Source organism: Pongo abelii, chromosome 3 (genome assembly GCF_028885655.2).
Source record: "Pongo abelii isolate AG06213 chromosome 3, NHGRI_mPonAbe1-v2.0_pri, whole genome shotgun sequence".
Classification (NCBI taxonomy): domain Eukaryota; kingdom Metazoa; phylum Chordata; class Mammalia; order Primates; family Hominidae; genus Pongo; species Pongo abelii.
The window spans coordinates 27,557,364-27,567,667 of NC_071988.2; the positions used below are offsets into that span (position 1 = coordinate 27,557,364).

Genomic DNA, 10,304 nt, shown 5'->3' on the forward strand with positions numbered 1-10,304 from the left:
CATGGCTTGGTGATGTCCTTGTGACAGTGAGTGAGTTTTCACGAGATCTGGTTGTTTAAAAGTGTGTGGTACGCTCCCCCGGAACCTTCGGAACCTTTTGCTCAAGCTGTGCCATGTGAGACGCTTGCTCCTACTTCACATTCTGCCATGAATAAAAGCTTCCTGAGGCCTCCCCAGAAGCTAAGCAGGTGACTGCACCATGCTTCCTGTACAGCCTGCAGAACCGTGAGCCAATTAAACCTCTTTTCTTCACGAACTACCTAGTCTCAGGTATTTCTTTATAGTAATGCAAGAACAGAGTAATACAGTGTCTGATAGGCTGAGAAACTGCTAAGAGCTTTTGGTCGACTCATGAAGCCAAAGAGAAGAATGGTACAAACTAAGTTCAATGCTTCAACAAGGAAGTGTCTAGAAACATCCCAGTCATTCAGTCAGGATTCCTGAGGGATATATGCCAGGAGTACATGGGAAATGGAATTTGACTTGTCCTTAGAAGGACTGAAGTTCATCCTTGCATAATGTTATTTCCTGGTTAGATCAAAATTAAATGGAATTGCTGGTCTCCCTAGCCTATCAGCCTATCAGAAGCTAAAAGAAATTATCTCTTGGGGAATATGGATTCAGACAACCCTTAAATTATAGCTATATTTTTATTTGCAATATATGCCATTTAAATCATAATAACCAAGTATATAACAAGACAAGCCTTAACAATTATCAAGTGGCAATAACAAAATAATAGATATAGGCTCGCAAGAAATCCAGATAATAGAGTTATAGACGTAGACTTTAAACTGATTAATATGTCAAAGAATTGCAAAATATACTGAAGAAAACAAGAATATGAATAAAAATGAAATGGAAATTTCAGAATCAAATTTTTGTCCTTTCTAGTCACAAATTTTTTCTTTAGCTACATTTAATCTGCTGTTAATCAGATCCATTAAGTTTTATTTTTAATTATTTTATCTTTCAAAAATCATAACATAGATATGAAAAAATATCTGGAATAACATATGAAGAGGGAACAGTAGCCTAAATGATCTGGAAGAGTCTAATGCAGAAGAGTGTAAACAATGCTGAGTCAAAGAAAGAAAAAGAATACATATCTTATGGTGTTATTTACATAAAGTGAAAAAACAGGAAAACCGTATCTATAATGTCACATCTTGACATTTCTTAACTTCAGAAAGAAGAGAATGGTACTTAGAAGATGGGAAAAGGCATAGGAGTTCTTGGGTGATGACATTGTTCTATATTCGGACCTTATCATTAGTTACACATGTGTGCTCATTTTGTAGTGTTTCTTCAGGCTAACCACTTACTTTTACACTTTTCTGTTTATTTTATACATCAAAAAAAGTTTCGCTATCAAATCAAGGCCTTTAACACATATTAAACTATTATTGATCTTCTTTCATTACCTCCAAAATTGAACACCTAACTACCTAATCAATGTTTACCAAGTTGGGTTTGGGAAATAAATGATTTGTCTATGATAATCTTTTAATTTCAAGTTTTCATACTGATTACAATCTTAACAATTAACTTAAAAACAGTCTCCATGATCTAGATGGCTACTTACGATTGCTATTTGTTTTTTGTCCTTTCTGTGTGTCAGGAGATCAGTTGAGCTGGAGAGAGAGTTGAGCTGTCAGATGTTGAGGGTAGCCAATAAATTCAGCAAAATATATTGAAAGTAACAATCAAGCCTTTAATCACTTACTCTGATAGTACAAGCAAGGGAAGAAAACCTGTTCTGTTTTCCCCCATGGAACAATAAGCAGGTAAGTTGGGAATGGATCAGTGCAGATATGGGTACTGCTTCACTGACAGGAAGCTCTGGACAAAAGGTCCTAGCATTTTTATGGATCTTGGGATTGGCTTTATATGAACTGTTCTTTTTGTATCCTATCTAAAAATGCTTTGTGTGCCCCAAGGCTGTGAAAGCAGTCATCTTTATCTTGATCCTTTATAATGTTTGCTTTTACATTTCAACCTATGATCTATTGCAAAGTACTGTTTTAATATGTTGTGGGATGGACGAAAAATGTTTTGTTTGTTTAATATGGTTATTCCAATAATCTTTTTCCCATCATACTACACTGATAACTTTATTAAAAATAAATTTACCATGTACATACCAGTCTACTTCTGGATTCTATTCTGTTCCATTAATACGAGTTTTTAAAATCCTATGTAAAAATTACATTACCTTGATTACTATAGTATCTATTAATGTCAGATGGTATAATTTTTCCTAATTTGTTTCAGGGATTATAATATATTGCTTATTTCTAATAAACTACTTAAATTTAGTACTGTACTATCTCACATAAAATGTAAATTATAAAAACAACAGAATATTAAACAACATCATTTCATTAACTTCTCCAAACCTTTGTGCCTTTCTTGTCATATATGTCATATATAGATATTTTATAATGTTGGCATTTTATTTTAAATGGTCCATTTTTATTTAAATATATTAAGAAAATGAAGCAAAAATAATATTGTATATTTATACTTACATTTTCCCTTTCTAGTTTCTGGTTCTCTTCATTTCTTCATGTATACCTGAGTTTCTATCTGGTAACGTTTCCCTTCAATGTGGAACATCCTTAATCATTTCTTACAGCTTTTTTTCTGTTGGGAACTATTTCTTTAAACTTTGTTTGTCTGAAAATTCTGTATTTCAAATTCAGTCCTATTTATAAAGGATAATTTCTCTAGCTATAGGATTCCAGTTGACAACTTTTTAAAAAACATATTAAACTTATTGTGTTTTATCATGCCTTCATCTACTAAGGTTGCTGGAATTTTTGATATTGATATCTTGTTTTTGCTAGGTTTTCAGAAGTTTTACTACGATATGCATACGTGAGGTTTATTTTTCCTGTGTTCTTCCTTGTGTGTGTGCGCGTTATTTTTTTTCTTTTTTGAGATAGGACCTCTTTCTGTTGCCCAGGCTAGAATGCAGTGGTGCAATCATGGCTTATTACAGCCTCAACCTCCTGGGCTTAAGAAATTCTCCTCCATCGCCCTTCCAAGTAACTAGGACTACAGATGTGCACCACCACATCTGCCTATTTTTTTATTTTTTGTAGAAATGTGGTCTTGTTATGTTGCCCAGGCTGATCTTGAATCCCTGGGTTGAAGCAATTCTCTCTCCTTGGCCTCCCAAAGTGCTGGGATTACAGGCATGAACCTCTGTGCCTGGTGTATTTGTTGTTTTGTTTTAACATAGTTACCTTCTTTGGGCTTGCTAAGTTTTTAAGATACACCGTGAGTTCATCTTTTTCAGCAAATTTAGGAAGTTTGCAGACAAACGTTTCTTCAAAATTTTCTTTCTATATCTTCTTTCCTTTGTAAAATCCAATTGTATGTATGTCAGTTGACTTGATCCCTCAAGTATTTGAGTCTCTGCTCATTTTTTCTTCTAGCTTTCCTTCTCTTTTGCTTCAGTTTGAACAATTTCTATTAACCTAAATTCAAGTTAATGGATATTTTTATTTTTCCTTTCAGTTGATCCTGTGAGTTTTTTCACTTCAGATATTTAATATTTTATTTTATGGGAATTCATTAGGACTCTTTTTTTACAGTTTACTTTTTCTGAGATCCCCCATTTTTTCTCTTTTTGACTACCTTTTCCTTCAAATGCTTGAATATATGTATATATTATATCTTTTTCAAATATTTTATATGCACCTTCCAACATCTGTATCACTTTAGGGTCTGTTTCTACTCTGTCTTTTATTCTTTTGGCTGAAGAATACATGCTTCTATTTCTCGAGTGTGAAAAATCTGTTTCTGGTTATCTCATGTCTAGTATTTATGATTGTTTGCTATATTGTAAGATGTTTGGATTGTGTTTTGTTCTGGCATACAGTTAAATGAATAATTAATCACCACGTGTCTTTATTTTAGGCTTTTTCTGCATGTATCTGTTTTAATTTTTTGCCTAGTTATAGTCTGTAACTCTTACTTTTGAAGGGTGACCTTTCTGGACTGTCAACTGCACCATAGCAGGATTACTTGCTACTTAGGAAGCGTCTCCCATTAACTCAGCTATACTGAAATATTTCCCAGAATTGAGCAACCTCTGAAGTCTTCATTCATTCATTAGCCTCCCGGAAGCTGTGCAGGTCGTAAAGTCTCACCTTGAGCATGCATAGTCTTGTCCTCATCATCCTTAAAAACAGAGGATATAACATGCTGCCCTAAGGGTCTTCTCTATACTTCTCTCTCCTTTCTATTATCCTGCCTCATAAATTTATCCCTACTCAGAAGATCTGAATTCTTATGTCTTCCTGTTTCATTCACTGACACTCAAGCTTTCTTCCTGGGTTCCTGATCTCTGTGCTGTGGTCTAAAAAAAAATTCCCATGCAAGAAGCCAGGGTGAATGCAGAGCTCACTCAAAGTGTTTCTCTTCTTTCAAATAAAATAGTCTTACACTGTCTGTTGTCTACTGCTTGAAAACATTTACTTTATATATTGCGGGTATTTTAATACTTGTTTACAAAGGGTGCATAGGTCTCATATGGTAATTGTGTTATGGCTTTAGAAATGGAAATCCTACATATATTTTATTTACATCTAGCTAAATAAAACAGGAACTATGTGGTTTGCTATATTTATCTCAAAGCAATGCTTTTGAAAATCAGTACATTCTACCTTGTCAATTTAAAAAGAGAATTTAGCTGCACTTAATTGAATATGCCAGACCTGGTATACAATGTTCCTATGGAGACACCAACATTTAATGTGCACTCCCAATTTTTAAGCTAATAAAACAATATGATGATGATGATGATGATCAGAATCATCATTATCATCACAGGTAACATGGAATATTTAGTATGCTTTAAATTTTTTACTCAACACTTATGGAAACCTTGTGAAATTGGTAATATTTTATATAAGGGGACTTAGGCACAGAAAGATTAAGTCATTTGCTCAAAGCCACGCATAGAAGATGTGTTAGAACTGAGCAACTAATAGAAACAGCCCAGTTCACGCTCCTCCCCAGTGTTTTACCATCTCAAAAGACCAACTGTTTCTCTTGCGAGCTTCAAGAACATGCTTTTCTCCACTTCCTGCTATGCCACTTCGTTCCACTTCATTGCCTCATAAAATAAAATCAAACTGAAGAGTAGGAAAAGTGAAGAATACAATTTGAGGCAGTTATAGATAAGACAATTTCTAGGAGCAAAGATAATTTCCGAGAGAGAACATTTTATTACAAGAGTGATCAATCTGTGGCTCACGCCTGTAATCCCAGCACTTTGGAAGGCCAAGGTGGGCGGATCACGAGGTCAGGAAATCGAGACCATCCTGGCTAACATGGCGAAACCCCGTCTCTACTAAAAATACAAACAAAAATTAGCCGGGCGTGATGGTGGGCGCCCGTAGTCCCAGCTACTCGGGAGGCTGAGACAGGAGAATTGCGTGAACCCGGGAGGCGGAGCTTGCAGTGAGCCAAGATCGCGCCACTGCACTCCAGCCTGGGCGACACAGCCAGATTCCGTCTCAAAAAAAAAAAAAGAGTGATCAATCTAAGACCTATCTCTACTCCCACCCTAAACTCCACCTTAAGGAGCTATTATTTATTTAATATATTTTAGAACATAGTTTACATGTCCTTTCTTCTAGAAAGACTTTGTTAAATAGTCACTACCATCTCCCCTCCAAATTGGATAAACAGCCCCTCTTCTGTGTATTGGAATCTTCATCACAGTAGACGTGACACTGTACCATAAATGTCCCTTTACTCATCTACCTATGATCTCTAAACACAAAACATTTTCTTGAAAGCTGATACTTGTGTTATTCACTCCTTTATTTCAAGTACAGGCACACAATGCCTACAAAATGCTCACAGTTATTTTGTAAAAATCTTTCATTTGCATACCTTGCACAATCAAGAAGTTTCAGACACAGCTATACATGATATAGCCAAGATCTCCCTTTTCAAAAAAGTTGATTTCCACCCTTGTCTGCACTTTGATAGTGAAGCCCTGGCTTGATTATGCTGTGATTATTTTTAGTCTTCTGGAACCATTTGCCAGTGCTTGCACTGTGGAGGATGAGCTTATATACTCCTTGAGGTAGTTACAGAAAGAGCAGCTTTTTCATGTTAACTGTAGCCGGAGCATAGTAGTATTTATCAGAAGTAGAAGCTACTGAAATTTTTATATGGCCATTTATGGTCTCAACAAATTGTAGGAAATAAATGACAGCAGAGCGATTTTCTAGAACATATGAGTGTTAAATCTAAAAGAATTATTTAACAGCATAAAATTTTAAATAGGAGGCATTTAATTGACAAGAAAATGTTTTTTTAAGACACAAGCTTACAGTTAGAGTGTGAAAACAAGTGGCTAAAATGGTTCTAAAAGGTAGCATAACCTGAGTCCCACACTTGGCAAAATATGAATGCTTTCAGGAAAATAGACCTCCAAAACATCTAATTAACTTCTGGCTAAAGTAATGAGTTTTTCCCATTTTATCTTTTCTTTTTCTTCTAGTGGGTCTCACTTAGTAAACTGTTTAGGTCGCCTCAGGATATAAAATCTGTCAAGAACATTATTGAGACATGGGGGATGGTTCGTAGAATCTTCTCCATCAGAATAGATGACAACTAATTATAGTCCAGAAACTGGAAAACCCTGGGGAAGACGGAAAGTCTGAGTCTGCCCAGATAAGGTTGTCTGAGGCTATTTTTGATGGTTAGAGTATTTATGAGTTGTATTAATAATAAATGAACTAATGTTGTAGCACTAAAATATGAAAACATTCTTATTTGACCACTAGAAAGTTGCTTGCCTGGCAACAATAATCAAAAGAAAATAAACATTAAATAATAAATTACTTCTTTAAAAGAAAGCTTTTATGCAATTCTTTAATATCCATAACGTTGTAAACCGAGGTGTTTAAAGCTTTGTACTGCTGCATTGTAAAAGAGAAGGAATATATTTTACTTAATTTAAGAAATGTTTTGTGATTTCTTTCTAAAATCACTGTGTATTCCTTAGTACTAACATTGTTCTCTGTGTATCCTCTATTATTAAGCAATTAATGTTATTTATAATTAAATGACACTATTTAGTTGCCATTCTATCACATAATACTTAATAAACGAATAATGATCCTTGAGGTTTTATTATCCTTTCTGGCAAGGGAGAGAAAAGGGCTTCTCTTGGTCTCTCTCTGGCACTTGTATGAAGAGTTTTCTTCTAAGTCTGCAGACTCAGTGAGTACACTGGAGAAATACCAGCAGTGTATTTTGATTTAAAAGGCATTAGGTAAACTCTCACAGTCTGAAGCCTAAGTCAGACATTGGTGCCACAATGCCTGAAACTTACCATGTATATCTGAGAATTTTTATTAATCAGTGTCCCTTTTCCTCAGCCTTTTATTGCAAAACAAAATGTGTGCATAAGTGGGGAAGGCAGACAATGTTATTACTTTGGCTTTGATCGGTTCATTAGATCCTTTGTGACTAGAACCTGGAGTATGCGTGCAAGAGATAGTAAAAAATGGTACATGCAGAATAGTGATAATGTATTTTGTATTCTCATTTTCCAGCCCTATATATAAAACTGAAAGGATAAAGACACATTAGATAGGTAGGTAGGTAGACAGAATGAATATCACCCCACTTCATAAACCAATTTACCTAATGTGTATAATTCCAACAATGTTTACTACTGAAACGGGAAAAGGTTCCCTTGTCTCAGTCAAAGGTTGTACGATGGGGGTGTGGCTCACTTCTTCAGTACCCTGCTGCTCAAACCTCTAGGGGAGCATACAGATGGGCAGGTCAGGTCGTGGGGCGACTCCACAGCAGTGTCTAGGGGTGAATACCACAGCTGAAGCTTCAGTGGGCCTGTGTTACAGGGTGCTCTTTTAGGTTGCCGTGTATTGGCAGCTTGTATTAACCAACTCAGTTAGCCCCCGCTTCCTTTTCACAAGGACAGAGGGATTTCTGTATCCCGAGGTTTCTTACCTTGGTGTACTGGATGAATCGGATCACATGTGGGCTTGGAGAATGAGTGCAAGGTTTTATTAAGTAGAAGTAGCTCTCAGAAGATGGTGGAGTCACAAGGGAGATGGTTTTCCCCTGGAGTCTTCTCTGACCCCTCTGGCCAAACTCTTCTCTGATCATTCCGGCTAAACTCCGTGTCTTTCCGACGATCGATGGCCTGCGGTGCCTGTGGGTGCGCTCTTCCCCTGGCGGATTCTCACGACCAGCTGCTTTTGTCCTCTTCCGCTGATGTGTGCGTTATGACGCCCAACCACTTCCGCATCTGCCCAATAGGGTCTCCGGTTTTTATAGGCCCAGGATGGGGGCGTGGCAGGCCAGAGTGGTCTCGGGGGAATGCAACATTTGGGCGGGGAATGCAACATTTGGGCAGGAAATGCCTGTCCTCAGGTCCATTTGGGTGGAGCCCCAGGCAAAGACCATGCCCTCCTCTACCTAGTGCTTCCCTTCCCTACTTCTGTGTCATTTAAAGGGACCACGCTCTTCCCTTCCCAGCACTTCCGTATCACTATCAAGACAGAAAAGGTAAAGAGGACAGTTCCTTTCATTGTTCTTTGTTCACTGATTGTTGTTTCTGCTATTATAATTGACTTATAGGGGTACACAAAAATCGAAAATGCTTTGGAAACTTCATAGGCAAATAGAGGGAAGATATTTAGAATAGGAATACGTTTAGAATTTTATACAGATTTTAATTCTGTTTCCTTCACCAAGTAATTTTAGACCCTTTGCAATAGTAATCTCAAATACTACAAAAGCAAAAATTATTACAAAAAAATTAAGAGGAAATTGCCAATTGTAGCAGGAGGGAGGAGAATACTAGGATTAAGAGAGGAGGAGGGAAAACTTCATTAGCTTCTTCACAAACAGACAAAGGTGCAACAGAAGATGGTTGCATAGTTCTATGGCTAGTAAAAAGTACAAATCTCATTATTCAAGAAGGAAAAACTCGCATATGACTCTAGCATCTGGGCTAATTTTCTTATGTACATAATTATACAAAAGATTTTGAGCTCTCTGTTGAATGTTCCTGAGAGTTTCGTTACAGAAAAAATTGAGAAATTCCTTGTAAGTACATATGTGAAATTATTTTATAAAATCTAAAAGCACAATTTTGGCTGTCATAACATACACGTAAGTTCATAGGAATCAGAATAATATGTCTATTTTCCGAAAATGTGGGTAATGTGCTCAATAAAAGGAGAAATCTCAGAGAATCCAGAGGAGATTTCAAACCCCAGTACCTACTGGTGCCTGGAATGTAAATGCAAATTAGTAACAGAAGCTGGTTCTAATACGAATTAATGCCTCTAGAGTGCTTACTGGGTGCAAGGATGTTTAACAGACTTAGTGAATAAAAATAAAAAATGGTCAGTTAAATTTGAATTTCAAACAAATAATGAACAATTTGTTTTTCAAATATAAGTATGTCCCATTCAATATTTGGCAATATTCTTTTTGTTTGGAGGACATCCTTCACTAAAAACTTATTTATTGTTTATCTGAAATTCAAATCTAAGTAGACATTCTGTATTTTATCTGGAAACCCGGTCTAAACTTTGAATTATTAATGCATTTGATTCTTAACCTGGCCTGGTAAGGATTTTACCTTTTTTTTTTTTTCTGCAAATGTTAAAACTGAGGCTCAAAGAGGTTATATAACTTTCTTACATCCACGCAATTAGTGGATCGTGAAGCTGATGCTCAATTCCGGAGGCCCCAGGGGCCCCTGGATTCAACTTCTCTCTAAAGAGCCTCTCTGCCTTCACTCATGAATGTGGGTGCAGACCAAAGCCAAATGGAGGAAAATGAAGAACTGATATGCAGCAAGACATCTAATAAAATATTAAATGTAATAAAATAGCTCTATTAAAATTCCTGCTTCTAATATCACCACACTTTTTTTTTTTTTTTTTTGAGACGGAGTCTCGCTGTGTTGCCCAGGCTGGAGTGCAGTGGCAGGATCTCGGCTCACTGCAAGCTCAGCCTCCCAGGTTCATGCCATTCTCCTGTCTCAGCCTTCCGAGTAGCTGGGACTACAGGTGCCCACTACCATGCCTGGCTATTTTTTTTTCTATTTTTTAGTAGAGACTGGGTTTCACTCTGTTAGCCAGGATGGTCTGTATCTCATGACCTCGTGATCCGCCCCCCTCGGCCTCCCAAAGTGCTGGGATTACAGGCGTGAGCCACAGCGCCTGGCCTAATATCACCACACTTTAATCGCTGTCATCATGCCATAATGTGATTTTCCTAAAATT

At 36.8% G+C, this 10,304-nt stretch overlaps 1 protein-coding gene across 19 annotated transcripts in view; it reads right to left on the minus strand.

Moving 5' to 3' along the window:
- LOC112133162 (cytosolic carboxypeptidase 3-like) overlaps window positions 1-8,320 on the minus strand; it is a 191,264-nt gene extending 182,944 nt beyond the window's left edge. For 6 of the 19 annotated variants that reach the window (XR_010139647.1, XR_008524402.2, XR_010139644.1 and 3 more), the window contains exon 1: window positions 8,011-8,317. The gene's annotated coding sequence lies outside the window, so the exon portion shown is untranslated. Of the gene's footprint in view, window positions 1-1,585; window positions 1,635-8,010 lie in introns of all 19 variants that reach the window. The other 13 variants (XR_002914838.3, XR_010139645.1, XR_010139646.1 and 10 more) reach the window with 6 other exon arrangements.
- Window positions 8,321-10,304: the final 1,984 nt, after the last annotated feature.